Source organism: Crinia signifera, chromosome 4, assembly GCF_055691185.1.
Source record: "Crinia signifera chromosome 4, ASM5569118v1, whole genome shotgun sequence".
NCBI classification, from domain to species: Eukaryota; Metazoa; Chordata; class Amphibia; order Anura; family Myobatrachidae; genus Crinia; species Crinia signifera.
The window spans coordinates 146807040-146832449 of record NC_139220.1 but is presented as its reverse complement, the minus strand read 5'-3'; the positions used below and the strand labels follow the sequence as shown (position 1 = coordinate 146832449).

General features: G+C 42.5%; 1 protein-coding gene across 15 annotated transcripts in view; it reads left to right on the top strand.

Moving 5' to 3' along the window:
- The first annotated feature begins 549 nt into the window (after nucleotides 1-549).
- The window catches only part of NRCAM (neuronal cell adhesion molecule), a 206310-nt gene continuing 181449 nt past the window's right edge, over nucleotides 550-25410 (top strand). For 5 of the 15 annotated variants that reach the window (XM_083182707.1, XM_083182713.1, XM_083182712.1 and 2 more), the window contains exon 1: nucleotides 552-777. The gene's annotated coding sequence lies outside the window, so the exon portion shown is untranslated. Of the gene's footprint in view, nucleotides 778-2115; nucleotides 2163-25410 lie in introns of all 15 variants that reach the window. The other 10 variants (XM_083182716.1, XM_083182715.1, XM_083182708.1 and 7 more) reach the window with 5 other exon arrangements.

The following is a 25410-nucleotide window of genomic DNA, read 5'->3' as shown; positions in this document are numbered from 1 at the left end:
CCGGCAGTTTCTTTTTCATCAGCGACCATCTCTGGTCGCTGATGAACAGGAGAAACTGAGCAATATATTGCTCAGCCATATATTGCTCAGCCATATATGGCTGAGCAATATCTCCCCCGTGTGTACACAGCATTAGCTAGTAATAATACATCCGGATTCCGGAACGTCCCATCAGTCGCAAACTAATAAAGATGTCTTAGCTGGTAACATTTGTAAATGAATGATAATACAGTACCAATAGTTTACAACTGTCTGTGAATACTGGCACTGTGCTGGGGATGTGTGCTGTGTCTGTGGCCGGTGCTACCTCTGAGGACACACACAGCAGCACTGACAGGTCAGCTAAACTAGATGCTCTCATGACAGCCGGTGAAGCTCATTGACTGCTGTACAGAGGTGGGAATGTTCTCGCTGTATATCGCGGGAGGCGCCTGTGGGGGGCGCTGGAGCGCGCTCTGCCTCGGGTACCATCCCGAGTGAGCGCGCTCACTGCCCGTGCACGAGCCTGGCACCTCTGCCCGTGCAGGTGGGCGGGCGCGCGCTCCGGGCTCGGCTGATGCTGCGCGCGCTCGCGACCCTTGGAGGGAGCCGGTGTCGGGGGCGCGCTGGGGATGCTGCTGGTCTGAGGCGAGCTGAAGCTGCGGAGAGAGACAGGACAGGCTGCTGCTGCTGTTGTGCGAGTGTGTGTGTGTGAGCGGCGCTCAGGAGCACAGAGCAGCATCACATACACCCTGCATCCCCCTAACCGGCAGCGGAGCGGAGCATCCTGCGGGAGAGGTAAGAGGATGACTAGAGCCGGGGTGAGCACCTGCATATGCAGCCGTGTTGCTGAGCCTGTGGGTGGGGAGCTGAGCTGTCAGTGCCACTAGCAATCTTCCCCCTCGGGGCTGAGCCGCTGCTGCCCGGCAACACATGCATGCTGCAGTAATCGGTTTATGGCTGCTGTCACGGTCGCGTCCCCGCTGCCTCTCACCCCACTGACGCCCGCACAGGGCGCACTGCTCGGGAACTTTCGGGATTCTGTGTCCGTGCAGCCGCTGCCCACGGTTCTCTCATAGGAGACGGGGACGTGCTCGGACCTAGGTACCCACGGGAGGCTGGGGACATTAATCCGCGCTGATCCGTTACCGTTAGTGAGTGATGACCAAGGGGGCACTGCCCGGCATCGGGAAGGGTGTACCTGCAGCCAGCTCCTAGCTGTGCCCTCAGCCTCAGTGTAACCTCAAGGCGGCCCCCCTGCCCTCTGTGCTGCCAGCTAACCCCCCTCCTATCCTTCATGGGATTATTATAATCATCATCGGGCATCACTAGTGCCCATAACACTTGCTATACTTACTGCCTGCCCAATATCATGAAGATCCTGATGTTACTTCATTTCCGAAATTGATGGCACCTTGTCATCCCCCATGACATTACACCCCCACCCCTTCCCTACAAGTTGAATTGCACATATACATTGCATATAAGGAGATTCAGAATAAATGTAAATTTACTGATCCCCTGGGGGTTTGCTAAAGATTTGTGTTTAGACAAAATATGGAGCTTGAGTTGCTGCAACCCCCAGTAGCAGCTGCAGTGCCAGTGCTCTATGTGTATAGCCCTGATTTCATTCATTTGCTCCCAGTAATTGCTGTCACTATGGCATATATTAATTGTACAGCTTATTTATGTCTGCCCTTTAGTGTATGGCTTTCTAAAGGTTATTGTTGATTGCCTGAGCCCACTGAGGCACTCTGTTGATATGATCATGTATTGAGGCATAGCTGTCAGTAGTGTGCTGATTGTGGCTGGGCAGTGTGTGTTCTAGAACAGCTAGAACCTGTTTTCATGACATACTGTAGGCATAAAGTATTATACAGTATACACACATTTACAATGTTTTTAATAATAATGATAACAACCCACGTTTACAATATTGTACTATTTAGCAAATTTGTATTGGTGCTGTCAAAATGTTGTGTGGAAAGAGATGCCATCACTTCTTCTGCTGGTGAATATGTAAAGACAGAATAGCTGTTTGTTTTCTGCTATCATTTTTATATAAGCTCATTATTTGCAGGATATCATCTTGCCTTGTCAGTTATGTTTCACTTTACCTCACTACTTCACTTGCAGACTGGAGACACTAATCCGATAGAAGTACCGTACAGTGGCATTACAATGTAGGTATATATATATATAATAGCAAACAGTAAAGTAGAAGTGTACCTGTCTGTTACAATAAACAGGTTTACACTCTACATAGAAGTTTGTTGAAGGCAGCTTTATGAGGGCATCTTTAATGCTAATTGCATAATATATAGCTGTGTCAAGTACTAAGAATCAGACCTCTGAGAGCACAGTTTGTCTGTATACTGTAAATGTACGTTCTTACTTAACAAAAAATAAAACTTGGAACAAGTCTTGCTTCAAAGCAGCTCCTCAGACTGCGAATGTGGCACTTAGCTGTGACATCATAGCCAAGTGCCATACTCTCAGTGTAATGCTGACATGGCAGAGAATGTCTTACATACAGTATAAGCTGCTGGATTCAGCTTCATGTCAAAGGCTGCCAATCTGTGTGGGGGTGCCACAGGATGAGTGATATATGCCAGTTATTCACAGTTTTAGACACCCCCTATCCATATTTTGCACTAGTCATGCATGTTACACGAGTTTAGCACTGTGCAGGTATTACATAAAGAGGATGGAAAAGCAAATAGAATGCATTTGCATGCAAATCCTGCCATAACTGACCAATAGCTCCTGTGGCCAGGTAACCATTGATTCAGGGTCATTTTATGGAATTATTGTCGTTTTCTTGTAAAGCTGTGTAATATGCATAGAAGTGTTTTATATGAAGCCTGAATAATATGCCATTCATCACCATATTAGCACAATACATAGTTATTGAATCCTGTAATCATATTTAATATGTTAAATTGTACCTGACTCTTTTAAACAACTGTATACTGAAAAATGTCCTTACTGATTTTGGCCAGTATCTCCTAGACCTAGCAGCTGAGTATTGCTCCACTGCAAAGAAGCTCTGGGAATCGATTATGATCACAATTGGAAGTCCAAATGTGCTATAAACCATGGCAGTCAATTAGACATTTGCATTTGATATCTAAAAGGTATAAGAGCATGTATTGGGATTACGGTAGTCATTTTGGTTATTTAACATTGCTGATGGTCAGTGGATCCAGTGAAGTGCTGTTTATTCTGGCATTGCAATACCCAGGTGGTGGGAACTTTCCCTCTGCCCAGTTATAGACAGCTGAGTAATAGCCTGTTAGTCCTTTGGTTGGATCTTTGTGCTATATGTACACCCTATGGTCTGACTTCTCACTTCTGCCTTTATGTGTAGACAGGCAACAGGTCAGTGATCCACAGAGTCTTCTCCCTACTCAGTCATTCTTTCAAGGCATACCTGGATGTACTTATAGATAATCAGGATGCAATTGTGCTGCAAATAGTGCCACCTGACTGGAATAGAAATACCCAGTATCAGCTTATTAAGGGGCAATTTATCATTTAATAATTGCGGATAAATCTTTTCAGGGTTTAGCTGCAAATATTAAGTATCACGTGAATGTATCAGGAGGGACCACAGCAGTTGTCTCTGATCCCTGCTGTGGTCCCTCCTGCACCACCTCCGGCCACATTTCCCATAGGTTTCTATGGAAGATACGAAGCTGCCGGATATATCAACATTGGGCAGCATCGCAATAGGTCCTGGGGCTATGATAAATGGGCCCCTGAAAGAGAAACCATACATCAGCACTTCCCACGGTCTGCCACTCACCACTTATAGCCACACCACGAGAAGGCCTAACTAGGAGATAACTATGTGGACGAGGATTTGGCTAGTCTGGGGCTGTTGATTCTAAACAAATGAGCTGGTTTTAATTATACAGATTTGTTTACAAACACTATTAGAATAGGTGTAGTAGTTCCTACAAATTTTGGAATCACAATGCCCTTAGATATTACTTTAGCATGTTTTTCACAGCACCCCTAGACTAAGGCATATATTCAATGCCGTGGGCGAGCGGTGACTGCGAGCAGGACTTTTTGCTCGCAGTCACTGCTCACCCTGTCAGTATTCAACTGACCCCCCTCATTCGCAAATTCCCCCTCGCTCCGTTTTTGAGCGAGGGGGAATTTGCGAATGTGCCTCCAAAAACTGTGAGAATCTAGGCTAATTACAGCGAGTTTGTTGCACTAGCCTCGGCTCTCGCAGTTTAGGGGAATCCTCGCCGTTCTGTGACTGCGAGGATTCCCCCGGAACGTTGCATAGTGCGAGCGGCCGGCGCGGGGGTTAAACTGCGAGGATCATTGGTTTTCTGTGATCCTCGCAGTTTAACCCCCTCACCGGCCGCTCGCACCGGCATTGAATACTTGCCTAAAAGTTCCTTATTGAGAAATTCATCCTTACTTAGGTGGAGTAATGTGGTTGACAGACTTGTGCTTCTATTTATCCGCATATTTTATGATTGGCAGCACACTCGCCCTGGTTTTGTTTATCACATTGATTATATATATTATTTCTAAAGGATGATTCTTTGTGACTCTCTTTTTCTCCATTCATACTAAATCAAAATCGATAAATGTGGTACCATTTGAAAGGGATTCGGTATGGAATCCCGGCGGTCGGTATCCCGGTGTTCAAAATCCTGACGCCGAAATCCCGACAAGGGGGGACATGGATCACCCCCCCTTGCAGGCTCGCTGCTCTAATTTTTTGTCCCTCTTTGGGTGTCAACCCACGGAGGAAGATAGTTACAGGATTTTGGCGGTCGGGATTCCGGCGTCAGGATTTTGAACGCTGGGATTCCAACCGCCGGGAAATTGACCGCATCCCTTTGAAAGATTACGTTCTCCCCTTCTGATGAATTGATTATTTACCATTGCACATTGTACTCTTTGTTTACAAATCTATGAAAGAAATTGACAATATCCCCTGTACACGCTCAATTTTGCTGCGGCACTGTATCTGATCAGTGTATTAAAAACAGTGACAATGTGCTCAACTTTTCCGCTGCACTGTATCCGTGTATCAGTATTTCACCAGTGTTGGGGGATTCCATGTGCTAATAAGACTAGCAGCACTTCTACATTACCACCATTGCTGCTACCAGACCGCTGTGCAGTCTCTGCCCCCCCCCCCCCCCCACCTGACACCAAAATCAGAGCCTGCTCACCTACTTCTCCTTTCATACTTAACCAAAACCAATAAATTGGGTACCATTTGAAAGATGCTAAGTTTTCGCGCTGGCCACCTATTCATAGATAATTTGATTTTGTCCGGGATCACTAGCCCGTGGCTCCCAGTTTTTGGAACTCCTGGTTTAGTGGGATGACCAGTTACACATTAATATTGTATCTAGAGCAAGGGGGAGGAAGAGTTGAAAATGCTTGTGCATTTACAACATATATATTTTACCTTTTGAAAAGGGGTGTAAATGGGACTTAATTATTTATTGTGTGGCCTGGTATCCATATCTCACATCACCTTATAGAAGAGAAGAAAAGGAATTAAATTGAAAAACTACCATGAAATATTTTACAAAGCCTGTGTCGACGATTCTACATGACACATGAGTTAGACGTCCAGAATTGTCTTGCCTACAAACAGTAGCTGTAGATTTTATGATCTGCACTAAATGCAGATTAATAATCACAAACAATTAATGATAAAATATTCTACATGAAATAGGGATGTGTAATCTGGTCATTAAGTGCTATCCAAACAACATCCTGTCTATTAGTATCTAATAAAAGGTTGTCAATTCCTTATTTATAGTAGATGTAGTTTGCCTTCTTCTGGAGCATCTATTCAAATGAAATGTCATAATTGTGTCACATGTCTCAAGATTGAAGGAAAGGAATGCATATCAGAAACAGAATGAAAATACTACAGATGTAGCGCACTCATCTGGATGCTCATGCTTTTTGTCATGCCAAATTTGCACTCACGGTGTAGAATCGTCATGCTGCCATAGGACCGCTCAATACTTTTCTATGAGTCATGAGAGTCGCATGTGCCGATTGCTGCGGCAGTGATGAGTGTGGCTACATCTGTAAATGCCTTTAATGGCAATCTCAAACTAATACATGTAGCTCATTTTCTTGTGTATCAAATATTTGGCTAATAAATGTCACAGATTGCTTTTATAAAACCTACACTCAGAAAGTAAAATAAATTGAATAAACAATTACAATCAATATATTATAATCAATACTATATAGGAAATGCCAGTTCACAATTCTTGTAATGGAGTCATTTATTAATTTATTTATTTTATCCGGAGAGCTTATCATTTACCTCTGTGTTTGAATATTAAACATACCGTATATACTCAAGTATAAGCCGACACGAATATAAGCCGAGGCACCTAATTTTATAACAAAAAACTGGGAAAACTTATTGACTCAAGCGGGACCCTCACTTGAGTATAAGCCGAGGGGGGGCTTTTTCAGCATACAAAATGTTCTGAAAAAGTAGGCTTATACTCGAGTATATATGGTACTTCACAATAGAATATATGTTTAGCCTGCCAGATTGGCATTTATACAGTATATTCCATTTAAAATTGTTACTTACAGTATATCCCTGACCCGGCAAATTACCGGGTCTCAGCCCCAGCTCAAGACGAGCAGGGTCGCTAACCTGGGACCTCCTCATGGGCCGTTTGCATTTTTACTGACCTAAATCCTGGGCGATACATTTTCATGTGCTCAAAACCGAGATCCTAAATGCAGTGGAAAAAGGCTATTATTATCCCCCATATACTGTATCTCTCATGGTACTTGCTGCTCAGACGCTGCCCGGCATTAGACTGAATTGATAAAGATCCTGAATTGATAAAGCCGCCCTGCATGCGGCAAAACGCGTCTTTTAAAGATCATTTTATTGCTCCACACAGTGAGAGCTCTGGGGGACAGAGATCTACACACTCCCCGATACCCCCAGCCGCTGCTGATCAAGGAATGTGCAACAGAGAAACGGAGACCTTACCTGGTCTGTTGGGAGCGGCATTTGTCCTCCAAGCCGTGCTGTCTGGAAGTTACTGACACCCCCAGGCACTGCTGAAAGTTGCTGACCACGAAACGTGCAACAGAGACCTACACCCGGTCTGCTGGAAGCCGCACCTGTACTCCAAGCCGCGCTGTCTGAAGCTCCTGATACCTCCATGCACCGCTGATCACAGCGCAGCACTTACCCGGCTAGAGAGCGCCATCTGTACCCAAAGCCGCTTTACCCAAAACCCCAGGTATCTGCTCACTGCTGCCTTATTGAGTGACACCCAGGCGGCCTCTGGCTGTACATCAGTGCCGGCATTATAGAACGGACTTTTGCCCTAAAGCAGGATGGCGACTTTGAGACAGTGTGGATAAACCTTGTCTATTGTAATACCATTGGAGCCTCCGCTGTTAACATCAAGTTACAGCTCATTGGCAACTTGCAGTAAGAAGGTCATCTGCAGATATTACTATTCACAGCCTTGTACACAATCTGTACATTTGGTGCCCTCTGGCTATGATTTCAACTAAGCCTTTACTTCTACGCAATAAGAGGACATCCGTCTGCACTGTATGTACAGTAAGTGAAAAACTGGTGACTACTTAACACCATCTGTAAGGGCACTTGGACTTCAAACTCATGGAGTCAAAATCCGTTTAATGTGGAACTAAAGAAACCTAATTAATTTACTGGTCCTTAGAAAATTTCTAGGCGCATTTGAGCTACTAAAGATTTTAGATTAAATTGTTTCATAGCGAATATGACATATTAATTGTGATTTTTTTTGTTAAGGTATCTGATTTGTTTCAATTAAAAATAGTTTTTTTAACTGTCCAGTTGTTTCATTATTTATATGCCAAGCGCCAACTGTATTGCCTCCTTTCTCTGCTGTTTTTTTTTTTATCTTGAGAAAACTTTATTTAAAATTGAAAAAACTTTGTTTCTTTGGGGGGAAGTGGTCATTGTACCGTAGCTGGCTGAGCAAAGTGAAGCTATAAAAGCTCTATAACTGCTATAAAGCTGGGTACAGACTACACTATATGCTCCATTAGCTATATCGGCAGTGTTTAATATTGAACTTCCAAGCAAATGATAAAGTGGATACAAAGTGAACAATATCGCAAACAATATTGTTCAGTGAAGTCATCCTTTCACCACTCCAAACATGCAGTTGTTGCAGTCAAAATGGAGCTGCATGTGCAGACGACAGAAGGCCTCCTTAACATTCCACAGAAGAGCGCATTGTTAATGATATTGAGCGTACACGCTAGACGATATTACAAAGAATGTTGCTCACAAGGGTCAAAATGAGCGATATCATTTGAAATATTGGGGGTTATTCAAGTTTATTCGGTCCTGCATGCATTCGCACGCAGTACCGATGTTGCGCGTCGGTTCGCTGGGTGTATGCACCCATGACAGCATGTGGGGGGCGGAGAAGGGCGAGGGGCACCGGGCTGCCTCATTACCATATGAGAACGCCCAGTGTTCCATGGGCGTTCCCATGGTAATGAGGCCGTAATGCAGGGGCCGGATGTCAACTGCACGCCCATACCCGTGCCAGCATGCACGCATATGTAAGTGACATAGGGGGTTATTCTGGTTGATTCACAGGGCTGCGAATTCACAGCCTTGCAAATCCACCAAACCCCGCACGACGAATATACGCCCCCTCGCAGCGCGGGTTCGCCCGCACATGCTGCGAATGGATGTTTAGCATAAACATCCATTCATATGCTGCAGCATCTTTCAATGCTCGGTGACCATCGAACGATGTGGAAGGTGCACGCATATATAAGTGACTTTTAAGTCACTTACATATGCGTGCACGCTGGCACGGATATGGGCGGGCAGTTGACATCTGGTGATGTCATCTGCCCGCCCCCATTCCTGCGTCACGGCCTCATTACCATGAGAACACTCAGCGTACGCCCACGGAATGCCCATGGGACGCTGGTCGTTCTCATATGGTAATGAGGCAGCCCGGCGCCCCCCCCGCCCTTCTCCGCCCCCCACATGCCGTCATGGGTGCGTACACCTGGCAAACCGAAAGTTCGCCGTGTGTGCACGCACCATACGTCTGCACATGCGCAGAAACCTGCCTGCGCATGTGCAGACATGCAACATTGGTACGCAGGACCGAATAAACTTGAATAACCCCCTTAATAGTCACTTATATATGCATGTACCTTCCATGGTCGGCGACCATCGAAACATGTGGGAGGTTACCCGCAGGCATACGAATGGATGTTTATGCTAAACATCCATTCGCAGCCTGTGCGGGCGAACCCTCGCTGCGGGGGGGGGGGGGGGGGCGGGCGGGGGCGTTCATTCGCCGTGCTGGGTTTGGTGGATTTGCAAGGCTGAGTGCCAATGTTGCTGTAAGAGATCCTCAAAATATTTGCTGATAATGCCAGCGTCGCTCACAGCTATATAAAACAGACATGGGTTTAGTCTAATATTGACAAACTTCAGTAAGGGAGACGGAATAACTTCGCTAATGTACAGACTATCTAATCGCTCTAAAAAAGTTCAATGTTGCCCTGAAGCTGAAAGTGAATGATTTTAATGTCCTTCACGGTTCATGCGATTCTGGTTCATACAATGTTAGGTTGTGATGGCGCATTCTCCCAGTATACAGGCCATACAGTAGGTGCCCCAAGAACATTTTGGATTTTCTGTAGAAAGTTTAAATGTATTATTAAAGAAGTTTATTGTAGCTGACTCTAAGGCAGAGTACACATCTAAATAACCCGCTATGATGCTGACTGTTGGGGAGAATTCTCTTTGTCCCGGACCATGCAAGATTGCGATTGCTGGTGCTGCAACAATATAACTAAACTTTATTTAGAATTGTATATGGTAATTGAGAGTCTTACACTTTGCAATATTTATGGATAAATGCGATTGCCAGCCAACTGCATGCAGCACAGTTGCAGAACGCATGTACCAAAGGGTTCCTTAGTGATATCACTTGTGAGGATTTCTTTGCAAAGTGATTGACAGTCAGGGACCATGTGATGCAGGAAAAGGGGGGTGGCAGCCTACAGTTGCAATCCCTTATGCAAAAAACATGGCGCCATAATCTAAATTCCTGCAGCCACGCTGTGGGTTACTCAGATGGTTATATAACACTAAAAGAATAAGGACTAGATGCACCAAGCTTCAAAACTGATACAATGGAGAGTGATAAACAACCAGCCAATCAGCTCCTACCTGCCATGTCACAGGCTGGGTTTGAAATATGACAGGAGCTGATTGGTTGGTTGTTCATCACTCTCCACTTTATCACTTTTTGAAGCTTGGGGCATCTGGCCCTACATGATATATCAATGTGGAACCTTTGAACTAGATTTTTCCCTATGCTTACCCAGATTAAGTAAGATAAATTAGTAACAAGATTCCTTATCCTAAAATAATATTAAAGAGTGATTTTTTTAATTATGTTTTTATTGAATTGCTCACATATTTCAATTAAATTGATATGTATTTTAAAATACGTTTGTAATGGTTTTACTGATCTTGGTGAAAGCTGCTTTCAAAGCAACTGGCGCCACCACTAGGCAGGTCTAGGCATTTGCCTAGGGCGCCGGCCACTGGAGGGCGGCAGTTCGCCCCTCACCCCCCGTGCAAAGGGGGTCCCTGCCGGCTTCTGACAGAAGCCTGCAGTGGTGTCCTTGCCACGTGGGTACCTCCTGCGGCGCTGAGTTTAAAGCTTAAGCTGGCGGCGGTGGGGGGTCCCTTCAGTGAATAAGAAATCACTAGCGCCATGTGGCGGCGCGGGAAGCGCTTCTGTTTTGAAAACACTGACCGCACGGCGCACGCTGATTGGCTGAGATTCAGCCAATCAGCGTGCGCCATGCGGCCGGTGTTTTCATAACAGAAGCTCTTCCCGCACCGCCGCATAGTGCTAGTGATTTCTTATTCACTGAAGGGACCCCCCACCGCCTCCAGCTTTATACTCAGCGCCGCAGGAGGTACCCGCGCGGCAAGGACACCACTGCAGGGCTGGCTACTCTCAGACGCCAGCCTGGACCCCCCTGCCTGCTCTTCAGACGGCGCAACAGGTACCCCGGCACCGGGGCACCCCCACCCCGACTCGCCTGGGGCGCTCCGGTGCCTTGCACTGGCCCTGCCCTTGCATCGGGCAATACTGAAATGCATCCACTGCTGCAACTTGTATTGAGTTGTGTACTTAACCATTGAGGGCCTTCCAGCTTCTGATGCTGAATAGACCCCAAATAAACTGCAAGTGATTTAAATTCAATGTAGAAAACTTTAGTTTTCTGCATAGTTTTGCCTGATCGTAGGATAATTATTACATCCTTTAAAATGGTATTCTATTAAGAACTAGAAACTTCTGTTTTTACACTAAAAGCACAGTGATTCAGCTTTCATTTGCATGTAAAACATTGCATGTCACATTGATGACCAAGCAACTAATTGGTTAAAAGACAACAATATGAGGATTTGCATACGAATGTGTCCACGCTGCTGCAGAAAAAGACTGACTACAGAGTGCAAAAGTTTGCCAGTAGAGCTTTTTTGTATTCTCGGCAGATGCTACCCAAGTGCAAATACCTTTTTTTGTACTCTTTCTGTTAAGTATACAGTTATGTAGGCGTCCTGTGCTAGGTCATTTCCACTAACCTTTATATGTCTGAGTTTGCAGAATAAGATCAAGCTTGCAATTTACAGTCCTATTCGGTAAGGTGACTTGATGTCAAAGTTTATTTTACCTCAGTAATTCTAAACAAAATATGAAGGCACTTCTATATCCTTTTTTCCACTTGACGTTATAAACATCACTAAACTAATTGATATTTTGTTTAGAAAAAAAGATTTATAAAATAGCCACGATAAACCCAGGGGCTTTGCATCTGAATAGACAGCAAAGTTTTCCTTTTTGTTCCCGTCTCCTTTATGTTGAACATTTCCATTTCTTTTTTTTTTTTTTTAATCTTATTCTTTACTTGAACACTTGCCTGAAGAATCGTGACTGAAAAACAAGATATCTTTGTCTCCATGCTTTAATGCTTAGTGGCTGCAATCACCGTCCAAGGACCAGGAAGGGTGCTGAATAGTTAGTTGCACTGAAGTAAGAGTAGGACAAGAATAAAAACCATCAGCCTGGTGTAGACTGGGGAATACTGTGGGAGGTCATGAGCTATGAAAGATGTCATGAATCTGAAACCATTTGCAGTGGGCTAGCTATTCAAACAATGCAGCATACATCATTTTGTCTGATAATATTTCTCATGCTTTCTCACACTCTTTCAGTAGATGCATGGATGGAACACTTTTTTTTTCTTTCCAGCGATAAGGAAAAACAATGTATTCTATTCTTTTGTTCAGACATCACAGCATGTCTTTGATTACTTCTACTTGGGCAACATACATGCCATTACATGGCTTATAAAAACAAGCTATTTTTGTGGCAGTGAGTTGTCCATGAGCAGGAAAAAAGAGTGGTGTTTGTGTGCGTAAGCTTGTGCAGCTAACACCGCGGTTCCTCGTGTAATTATGGTCAGGTTACAAACTTTCCCTAACTGAAGATGTATATCGAGGGGATTTGTAACAATATTCTGTAAGGTAGATTAAAGCTGGTGCACTGCTTTATGTCCACTCCTTAAACATTGGGCAAAGCCTTTTCATTCATATACCTCAAAAGAAATGGGCCAGATGAAGAAAAAGAAGTGAACAAAGACTGTCTGTTTTGCGTGTCCCACTTGCTGGGCTGTTGTCTTTCTCCTTTTCTCCGGAGGAAGGGTAGAGTTAGGTCAAAGTTGAAGAAAACTGAAAGAACATTGAAGCTTGACTGTTGAAATGTGAATGATATGGTCTGAGTGTGTGTGTTCACTGGAATTTTTTCCAACGGTGGGTACTTGAGGTGACAGATGGCACAGCAGCAGCAGCATACAAGAATGCACTCGGCATGTCTCGCACTGACATGAGCTTCTAATCTGATGAATGCAGCTAGTTACCATATCCTACGCGTTGTCCAAAAAGAACAGGAAAATAGCAAACAATATGAGTGCATCACTAATGATAGTCACTGTTTGGCTGCCTATTGTGTGCTTGCACTAGGAAAATGAAGACCAGTATTGTAATAAGTACATTAAAGGCAGGCAGCTGATGGTTTATGTAACTCCCTTTTTATGTATCCAATTACGGGTACTGTTAATGCCTATAGAGAACACAACAGTTTGCTGTGATGCAGACCCGTCCTGTTCCTGTGGTAAATAAACATGAACCACTTATGCCGGCTGTGGTGTATTGATAATTATTGGTTTTAAGATGAATTTTGGTACTTATGTAGTATCTGGGCGTCCGATTTAGAAATCGGATCGCATCGCATGCGACCAAATCGTATGCGATGCGATGGTCAAGATTTTTCCATAGGATTCAATGTTCAAATGGTCTGAGTCCATTTTAACATAGAATTCAATGGGAAAAAGGGGTCCTTTTCCTTTCCCCACTATCCAAGTGGGCATGGAGTTGGATATAAACCTGTGGCGAGCGTAGCGAGCCCCGCGAGGGGATACAGAATACTTTTTAAGAAATATGCGTCCCCTCGCGGGGCTCGCTTCGCTCGCCACGCTTCGGGCTCGGTGGCTCGCTGCGCTCGCCACACTATATAAAATCAACTCTATGCCCACTTGGATAGTGGGGAAATTAACAGGACCTTCTTAACATTGAATCCTATGCAAAATCGCATCGAATCGCATCGCATCACATCTGATTGTATGCCTTAAGGTAAGGCATACAATCACAAAATCGGCAGCCCAGATACTACATAAGTACCTTAATTTTCATATAATAATGTTCTATGTGTGATATATTTGGTTGCCAATCATAATGTCAACATGCTTGGCATGTCGACAATGATTATGTCAACATTTATCTTATTGATATAGATAAAATGTCAACATGATTAGAATATGGAAAAAACATTGATATTCTGCAGGTGCCAAAATGTTCCCTGTCGACATTTCAACATTACAGGCATCACTGTCAGCACTGTGGTGTTCACCTGTTGATTATTGCTTTTGTAAATGATGATATTCTGAATATATTCCCTTAATATTAAAGGTGCCCATACACAGTGCGTTTTGCGGATTCGATGCCATGCATGCTCCCACGCACATCCCATCGCACAGTTCAAAAAGTATGTGCTGTACATACGTTTTGAACTAGCTTCGGGTCGCATCACACGCAAATTGCATGCGATGCGGTGTAGTCCAAAACGCATGAAATTATTGTAACGTGGGCAACTTATGGCCTGACTTGCCTTGTTTTTCCATGGCAGTCTCTAGAGTAGAAAGATGTCTACCTTTCACATATACATTTTTAAAATATAGTAGTTATTTTCATGGTATAGCTGCACGTTTCCAAAAATATATAGTTTTACATTACAATGCGATCACTGTACTGCACACATTTATAAAATAATCACATGAGAAAAATGACTGTTATGCCATGATGGAGGTGGGACAGCTTAAACACGTTATGTACTTATGTACTTATTTACGGCCTACGTATACCCATATTTGTCTTCATGAATAAAGAAATAAACATTGCAAGTCAGATGCATAGGCATTGGAGAAAACAATACATTTTTATTAACACCACCAATTGCAAGTAAACCCTAATGTACATTAAAGGCTGTTAGGCTGTGTATTACTGAAAGAAGCAGTGACTGACAGTTATAGAGACTGACTTTGCAGAAATGCACAATGCGGATTGGTCCATTTATATACAAGGACAGGAACAACGTTGAGGCAGGAACTCAATCTCAGGTCCCATGTGGATACTGTGTGAAACATGTAGGAGTCGGCAGTTTGATAAAGAGGTAATGCTTAATTTCATAAAAGAGCTGACGTGAAATGTCATAGGCTAAGCCTGACCAATGTATCTTATCACCATGGTTGAAATAAAAAACATTATACATTTTGGAACTGGTATTGTGAGGTTGTGAAGCTCCCCTGTACTGGCAGATGCACACTCACCCCGTGGCATCATGAAGCTACCACCTTTCAGTACATTGGCTTTGAATGATCACATGAACCCAGTGTCACTGATACAATGAGCCATACCTAGTGCCTGTAATGCCATCAGAACTGTGAGTTTAGGTTACACACCTAACAGCAGGCTTAGCACATCATGGATTAACTCCATTAACTTATTGACCTTCACTGTCCTAATCTATTTTCCCAACACATCAGGGAGCCAATAAACTTGACAGGTTTTTCCCTAAATTTGTTATTATGAATGACTTACCGTTCAAATGACTTTTCTTACCCTGGTTTTGATTGTGAAGTAGTTTAATTGAAAAATGTGAAAAATGTATGCAGTAGATTGGGATTGTTAAATATTAGAAAGGTAATACAGTAGCACCTAGCTAGGATATGATGGTTGTGTCACTAAAGTACTGTCACATGGCATATTCTGCAGTGCTCTGGCAGGTTAGATTTCAAAACCCCAACAATCAAAGCTAAAACCATTGACAATTGAAACTTTCCTATCTTTATTGTAAATGCGGATAACATACTGTCTTTTTATATAGAAGGTAAGAGATTTGTGTTTCATCAATTTGTCACTACTTTTTTTATTGACATTACATGGCATTGTAATCCTGTACAGAGCTGTTCTGTAATGGCACCCTCCTCTAAAAGCCCCCATCCACTAGTGCGATTTGGCCACTTTTCTTCCATTTCCGAGCACCTGGAACGAGGTATCAGATGAAAGTGGCCATATCACACACATTTTCCTCTGACTCTTGGATTCGCAGATAGTCATAGCTGCCATGAATATCCATTGCAGCCTGTAGCCATGTATGGGATCGCATACGATACATCATACAGTATGTGAAAGGACCGCATGTGATGTATCTTAGGCGATCCTTGGCGATGCCGGTTGAGTTGGCGGGGTATCGCATTCAAGGTATCATAAGCGATACCTGGCACTACTGGATAAGGCCTTAACATTGTTCTGGTGGGAAAAAAAAGTATTAATGAATGGAACTTTGCAAAAAATAATGAATATAACACGTATTACCTTTTATTAAGTAGTAGATCACATTATGATTAAATAATCACAACAGACAGAATTGACACATACAAAATGAAAATACATGACAATTAACAGGTCCAGTAAAATCTAAGCTATTAGTGATCTAGTTTAAGGAACATAGAAGGTGAGGAAAGCTTCCTTACATACAATGGTATTAGAAACCATTAAGAAACAGAAAAATAGATCGAAAAGAAAGGAAAGAAAAGAGACAGAGTAAGAAAAAGAACCCATGGGTTGGGGCTGGGAGCGAAAGAAGTGGGTAATTGAAGTTGGCTGCTAAGCGCACAATCCCTTTCAATAAAAAAAGTTTATGTATTTTTTTTTTATTATATTGTTCATGTAATTTTATTCCTTAATTCAGTGGTTCACAAACTTTTTTTGAATCTCAACAGCCTAGAGAATCAGAATATGCTAAAATTTACCAATTGCGAGATTAAGAAAACCATTAAATTAGGCAAACTGTGTTTATACGTCATTTGGTTCAGTTATGTGGTAAAGGGACAGGATTCCTTTATTTTTGTTGACATATTTTATAAGTGGAAGTCACAAGCTCTGGTTTTACTTACTACATTATTCCAGGGTTGCCGACTTTACGATTCTCCTCTCTGGGAGAAGCCCGGAGAGGAGAGTTTCAGCAGCCGCTCAGGGGGCGGGGCTTACGAGTGACATCACTAAGCCCCGCCCCCATGCTGGTAAAGCAGGGAATTTCACGGATCTCCGTGGAGGGTGCGGGGCTAAAATGACGCGATTTTGCCGTGTTAGCTCCGCCCTCTCCTCTGAGACCCGAGGATTGCGGCATTTTAATGCCGCGATCCGGGGAACAGCGGGGGTCCCCCTGAATCCGGGAGGGTTGCCCACCCTTCCGGGGGGCCGGGAGGGGGTCCCGATTTTCGGGAGACTCCCGGAAATTCCGGGAGGGTCGGCAACCCTGCATTATTCAGAGCTGCGTCAAATGCAAGCCCTTTTGAAAAGTGGAATTGGCTTTACAGAATGACACCATATTATCTGAATTCAGTAATCTTGCTTTGTAATATCACATTTGAAACAATACTACTTAGCTCTTCTGTTCATCCTGTGCAAACTTCTTCTACCTTGCTCCATAACCCCATGCATCCTGGTCAAAATGTAGCCACATTGTAGTTCCAAAACTGGTTTTGCAGTTGGAGATGGTCATTTATGCAGCGTAAGTCACCACCTTTTATTTCTGTGGTGTCATTCGTTTTATGTTACATTATAATGTACTATGCTGACATTTTTCCAATGCAACATATATTTTCAGTCCCTTGTGAAATTTTGATTTGATTTGAGCAGTGTTCTGCTCAGGGTCTTAAACACAATATCACTTGAAACACAACATGCACTTTTTTGATGTGTTGAGACAGATAAACAATCATAGCAAACAAAATAAAGTTGATGCTGTTAAACCTGGGATATGGCTACTATACTGTATTTGCTGGTTTTTCCAGTACACATTTTGTTTTCCACTTGAAAACTGCATCTACATTGAATGAGAAAGTGTGTGTGTGTGGGGGGGGGGGGGGGGAGGTAGCAGCGCTAAAATGAAACAAATAAAAGAATTGGATGATCTTTACAACAAATATTTTACTGAAATAAATGAATAAAATATGACCATATAAACATGTATATTAAAATAGTCTACATAAATAGCACAATAAATGAAAGCCCATTGCCACACAAATATATAACAGTAGGAGAGTCCGTTCCTATTTTGCCCGGATAGGGAGAAGGGGAAAATTGGGGGATAGTTTGGTGGGTATAGTTACCACTCCACACTTGGTTGATATTATTGTCCAAAGGTCCACGTGGTCGGCCCAAGATAGCAAAAATCACCGAAATCCACTGGAGTTTGGGTCTAGGACAGTTCGTAGATAACCTCAGGTACCTGGGTATTGTGTGTGGTAATGTTCCAGATGGTGATGTCCCCAGTTGGTAGAGAGGGGCAAAGAGATTTTCTCCTGGGCTGGTCCGGACTGCGATCCAATATAATGATGGTGGCAAAGGGGCAACAGCACTCCTGACGCGTTTCGCTGCCACAGCAGCTTTATCAAAGGACACCTTTGATAAAGCTGCTGTGGCAGCGAAACGCGTCAGCTGCTGTGGCAGCGACTTGCAATTTGGATCCCAATGAGTACACACCTTCCTCAGACACAGGAAAGAAAAGATCTTACTCTCTTGGACACATTGGGACAAGATTTGAATTTGCCTCAATCAGGTTCATCATTCAAGCTTTTAAATATATTGTCAAAGACATCTGATTATTTAAACATCTTAAAACTATAACAAGGTTTCTATAACACCTACTGTCTCCTGAGGTGTCACATTTGGACCCTAACTACGGTTCTCTTTTTCGTGCTATCTTTATCTTCTGACCCAGAAGGGTCTAATAAATCTTGTTTATGCTAAGATCATGTACCCCTGATGAAGTCTCTAACGAGACGAAACGCGTTGGGTGTTGGTCAGATGTACTGAAAATAAAAAGAAAAGCTTCTTATAAAAAAGAACCACTACAATTGTTTTTGTCAATATTTTTATTGAAATATCTTTATTGAATTATTTGTTGGACATTACCAAGTTGGAGCGCTGAGGACACTATTGTTGGTATATATATATATATATATATATATATATATTTACACACCTTCTATATGCTGCTAGTGCTACTATGAATGAAGTATAGTATAAATATATATATTCTTATAACTAAGTATATTCCTAACCTTTTTCCCTTCTCAATCGTTTTCCCTTGTTTTTTTCTCAGAACAATACTTCACTGTGTTCAGAATACAGAAGTCTTTAGTAACAAATTGAATACATTTGTTTTGTGTAAGGTCAAAAGAGATTTGGACAAAGGAAGATTGCAGGTGTTTTATGTAGACTGGCACAATGCCAGACTGGAATATGAAACTGGTCCTGTTTGCTCGCGCTGAGGACCAGATTAGAAGGGAATTCACATGTAATTAGTTGGATTCACCTTGTATTATTATTGTCCCTCTGATTGTCCAGTTTTTCATTTCTACCCTGTGTGTTAAATCTAGTTTCATAACTCTGTTTCTCTTTTCCAATTCAGTTACAGGAAACAAATATTTTGTAGGCTGGAAATAGAATTTTTGTATAATACATATATGAATATATTATGTGTGAATTACAGTTCACATTAAAGCCTCATACACATTAGCCGACACCAGTATTGGGGGCAATGGGGATCCAGTGGAGTGATGGCATTGTTCAGTGCATATATACTTGCTGATGCTAAGGTGGGGGGGCAGGTGCGATGGCCATGCTGCAGCATGCACATCACAAACATGGATTCCCCTCATCTGTACATGTTCAGACGAGGGAGGGGGTCTTTAACGATGCACAGGAGCATGCATCGCTAACGATATTCAGTGTAAGCACTCGGTGATATAGTAATAGATATCGCTCAGAAGGGTGAGAAGAACGTGCTTTTATATAAAAGTACAAAAGCATATATCCAGTAAAATGCATATTGCCACTGACCTAAGACTGTGGAAATCCCTATGTTACTTGATTGCTTATGATCTGCTGGGTAACCTACAGGTGACTGTGTGATGTTGCTTCAAGTGACCATGTCATTTTATTAGCTCCCTCAATTGAAAGCTGCATGTCTACCACTCCCTGGCAGCGTAACAAGAGCTGCTAACATCCTTGTTCTGATGTAACATTACCCTGGGCGAAACCTGAGGACTTTCAATTGCTTTGTTCTCTCTTCATTGTGACCATTATTGCATACACAGTAAAATGGACATTTTGTTCTACCGCCTTTTCACATAATGAATATCACAGCTCTCTACAGTTATGTACTTTTCATGTTGTTTTTGGAATGCTACAGGGTTCATGGAATAACATCCAGATACAGAAATGTACATCTGTACATGATATTGAGACAGGGAAAAAGGACCTCTTCTTTGCTGGAAGAGTGTCATTGATTATATTAATTGGTTCATCTCTTCATTTGCATGAGAACAAACCCATTAAAAGGCTGCAATCGGGAGCTGCTCAGTTACAATACAGGTTATCACTTTATGTTGCCACTCATATTTAAGTCATTGGGGCAGATGTATTTAAGCCTGGAGAAGAGATAAACTGGAGATAAAGTGGAGATAACATGGAAGAGATAACGCACCAGCCAATCAGCTGTGTTTGAAATATGACAGTTGGGATCTGATTGGCTGGTGCGTTATCTCCTTCCACTTTATCTCCAGTTTATCTCTTCACCAGGCTTAATACATCTGCCCCATTGTCTTCTAATGACATTAATTGTCCACCTATGAAACTGTATTCAACCAATCACATTTTTCTGAGTTACTGGATATCGTTGGGAGCTTCTTACTCAGTGGGATTTCATACCACATAAAGGGATCTGGGTTATCACAACACTGTCAGTACCACCTGTTATGACACGCACCAGCACACACAGGCTGGTGCAATATACTAAGCTTAAAGGATAAAACCAAACTCGGAGCAGCCAGAGGAATGTGTTATCCCAGAGCTACGATATTTGGTTCACAACTTACTGCTATTGTTAATGAAAGCTAAGACCTAAGTCATACGTACAAAAAGCTTGTTAGCCATGCAAGAGCTACTGTAGGCTTGTGTGGTCTGCATTATTGGAAACAATGTTAATACTTCAATAAAAGCAGCACATATAATTATACAGTATATTATATTCTATATACAAATATATATATATATATATATATATATATATACATATACACAACAATATCTCTAAAATTGCGCTTCTATGAACAAGTGGTCGCTGTTCAGACACTAAGGTTCCCTACCAGCAGGAACCAATAAATTTCAACAACCCACAATAGTGTCTTCTAGCGCCCTATGTACAATATGTAATGTCCATTTCTGGAATAGTTCTCTTTTTATTTTTACCAACGCGTTTCGTTCCGGTTTGGAACTTCATCAGGGTTTTTTTTGTCTATAAAATAACTATGTTCTGAATATGACCTGTCACTCCCACATCAGATGGTATTTCAGAACCAATTTTCCAATTTTAACTGGTACACAATCAGGAAATAATTCCACTGCTATGTGTGTCTGTGCTTACTCCTTGGAGTCCAGCCTGCAAGTGGACTCCAAGGAGTAAGCACAGACACACATAGCAGTGGAATACAAAAAATACACGTTTCCCTGATGTCTTTGCAAGACACTGCACTACTCTACATAAGTAGTATACATCATTGTACACATGAGCCCAAGCATCTGCCAAGAAAAAAAAGTTAGCAAAATGCTCCAAAGTGCATTCTTACAGAAACATTGATGAATCATCTTAGCAATAAAACATGTTGCTCTAAAATTACTCTCACTGCTGGTAAAATACTACATTTCCAGCAGTAAATAGTATTTTGATTGACAGGTAAGATGCATCTTGCATCTAGATGGAGTAAGAGTTCGGGGGGGGGGGGGGATTTACTAAGATAGGAGTTCTGTCTCACATGGGTGGTGAAATTCAATAGGATGAGTGATAAAGAAAGTGAGAGATTTGGCAAGAAATCTCCTGTTTTTTAAAGTGACAATCATTTACGCTGCAAAAGCAAACTGATTTTGCAGTGTGAATGATTGCCGCTTTAAAAAACCCTGGAGATTTCTTCCCAAATCTCTCACTTTCTGTATCTCTCATCCTATTAAATTTAACCTGGGATGTTGCTATGGGCAACCAATCAGAATCCACTTCTTATTTATTTAGCACCTTCTACAAGATAATAGATAGTATCTGATTGGTTGCCCATAGCAACATACCATGTGAAATAGCACTCCCATCTCAGTAAATTTCCGCCTTTAGATTCAATTCTTACATTGCAGGGGTGTGGCATATTTTGTTGACATTTATAATGGTGGGCTCAATTAGCAACAGGGTTTACCCCACATTTAATTGATTGTGCTACCCAATTCTATATCCAATCCCTAGAAGCAGGATTTTACCTCACAGTTTGTAAACCGCATGGACAAATCTTCATTAAATGCACCCCTCTACATTTAACATGCTAGGGAAACCCATTTGATTCCACATTTTACCGATATTTGGTGGGTTTCTGCATACTTCCAGATGTATGGGGAATACATTGAATAGCTATTCCCCATGCAGTGCACTCAATAAGCTGCAGGGAAAACCCCATAGCTATTTTAATTACAGTACCCCCATAACATTTTTACCACATTTTGCACCACAGTAGAAAAATGGGGAAAAAATACATCTTTGAAGTGTTTGCTTACACAGGTGCTCAATCATTCTCTTTGGTGATTTGTGCTACATTACATTGGCATATGTGTTGTATAGCAGGGCTTGTGTGTTTTACTGCAGGGTGTGTGTGCTTCATTACAGGAAATTGGTGCCCAAGGAAGGATGCCTGATGAATTACAGGGCATGTGTGACAAATTGCAAGAACATGGCATTCTTGAAAGTCATTCAGGATACTATAAAATAATAGATTCATATTTTTAATGCATATCTGTGGTAAAACATCTCACTAGCATTCCTCCCAACATTTAAGCTTCTTGAGTCAGGCAATCTGAGCCGGAAAGGGGGTGTGCCTTTGCCAGAATGCAGCTATTGCGAGCAACGCCTCCTAGTTTCATCATTGGAGGGCATGCCCAGCACTCTGTGAGCTGCTGGCATGCCCCAGTGCTTTCCCATGAAGCTGCTTTAGGACTCATTTATATTTAGACAAAAGTCATTTTTATGACAATCCTGAGTGGGAAGAAGTGCATGCATTCTTTCACGCGGTGCCACAGGTATTGTATGAGCAAATAGGTACTGGGGAAACCCATGTTGGTCACCATGGCCTCCTTTTTTAGGAGGAATTATACTTTTTAACTTAAGATGCACTGGACTATGGTGTGTTTTCTACAGGCATATATATATATATATGTATATATATATATATATATATATATATATATATATAAGGAGTATAGAAGTGCACTGATAGTTGTTTCACCAAGGAAAAATACACATCAATATAAAATTTGTAAAATTTATTCCATACAGTAAAAAACACACAAATGTATTTCCTACAAGGTTTATCGCATCAGTTTGTCAAAAACTTGATACCACTTCAAATCGCTGTTATCCTGAAATCACCCTACGTGTTTCGTCCCATGAGGGACTTCTTCAGGGGTAACAGGGTATCAGTATATCACTAGTTTTTTCAAACGATATGAAAACCCAATACGGATAAAACCAAAACGGATTGCAGTAACCTGTTTCCTACGTACTTGTCATAGTATCGTATTCACCGAGCACGGGCAAATCTCTTTCAAACTGATGATTTCAGGTAAACGCGTCCCTTCGCGGGCTTCACAGGTATCCGCGTCCCCTCGCGGGGCTCGCCACGCTTCGGGCTCGGTGGCTCGCTGCGCTCGCCACACTATTCTATTCTCAACTCCACGCTGACGTGGATAGTGGGGGTATGAAAAGGTCGTAGGGCGCGTACCGCCGCCCCTCGCAGGCTCGCTGCGCTCGCCACGCTTCGGTTTCACGTTTATAGTGGGGGGGGGGGGGTGGCGTGGGGGTGCATTTAACATTGTAAGCACCCATTAGGGTGCTTAACATTGTATAAGCACCCATTAGGGTGCTTATACAATGTTTAATCGCATCGCATCGTATGGCATTGTATGCCATGTACAATGGCATACAATTTCAAAATTGTATGCCATTGTGCACTATCGTACGATATCACGTCGCATCGCATACCATCGTATGCGTTATGGTATGCGATGCGATGGGCGCCGCCAAAATACACAAGTACCGAAACAACTATCAGTGCACTTCTATACTCCTTCTTATATTTATTCTGTACCTTTTTTAGCAGCAAGGTACATAGGAGTGCAGCTATTGAAATCGCGCAGGGAGGTAACAACCCCCCTCTCTCTCAGATATATATATATCTCCTCTCCAACCTGGAACATCAATTCCGATAGAAGAAACCAGCACTGGACTTTCTGTTTGCAATCAATTTTATGCAACACACCATAAGCAAAAATCCATTTGTGAGTTTAAATAGCATAACATTTACAGGACATAACACAGTCCACACCACTCAGGCAATATACATTACATATACTGGCTTCACTGGGCAATTATATATATCAAAGTGCAGAGATTGTGCACTATATATTAGATATTCAAGCCTCTGTGGTTGCTGGCCACTCCCCTTTGGAGACAAACCACGCCCATAAACATGGTTGCATACCCCGGTGGGCCTTTATATGCGTCAGTCCAACAATGGGTGTTACATTCACGATCTTTTCAAAAGTGGTCAAGTATGTGAGCAAAGTGACTGTAGGATGAGCTTATCCTGATCTGAACATGAGCCCCAAAAGACAATTTGTAAGGAAAAGGGGGCAGGGGAAGACATTTCTCCTTGCACATACAGTATGTCTGTATGACATTTCACAACCCTCTGATAATACACCTCCAGACTATAGAGGATTCAGGTTTTTTGGTCAGTGAATCAGGTTGCTGGCCCAGACAAGTCACTTTCTGGAGATTAAGCAAATAATTGGATTTCGTTTTGTCATAGCAGTTTTCCTATTGTGTGGTAAGCATGGCGTCTATGCATTTTGCTGACAGTGTGTGTAGTGTTTAGTATGTGGCTTGAAATGGGCTTTCCAGATTCAACAAAAAGTATTTTCTGCTTCTACGGGTCATGTTGTTTTGTCCTGACTTTGTATATCTGCCTTTGTCCATGAGATTAGTTAATTACTGTAATTGTCTGGCAGAAATGCCAATGTGTGTCTGGTTGAATGTGTGCCCTTCCAGTGTACAGCAAGCTACATTCACAATAAGCAGCATATTTATTATTTGTAATGTAACCTTTCTACAGGAAAAACTCCACAGGTATGTATACGGCGTATTTAGACAAATACACATTGGGCCTGATTCAGACCTACTGGCTAGGCTGCGTATATTCGCTGTTTAGCGAGCAGGTAAACGCTGCCCCACTGAACGCACCTCCTGTCACCCAAATCCCCTTACTAGCATTGCAAATGGATGCATTCGCATACACATCCGCTCGCATGCGGCAACAGGGAAGAAAAATCATTTGATGGTCGCTCACCATCTAATGATTTTTTTTCTACGCAAATAAAAGTCAGTCTAGACTGACTTTTCTTCTGGTCAGAGATGGCCGAATGGGGGTGAGCACAGATATCGGGTGATGTTAGCTCCTTGATACACCTTCGTTCTCAGAGGTATACCCAGCGTGTATGGGTGCGCCTACCGTTTTTGTGGGCACACCCATGAAATGCTGGGCGGTGCCCTGTGAACGCCC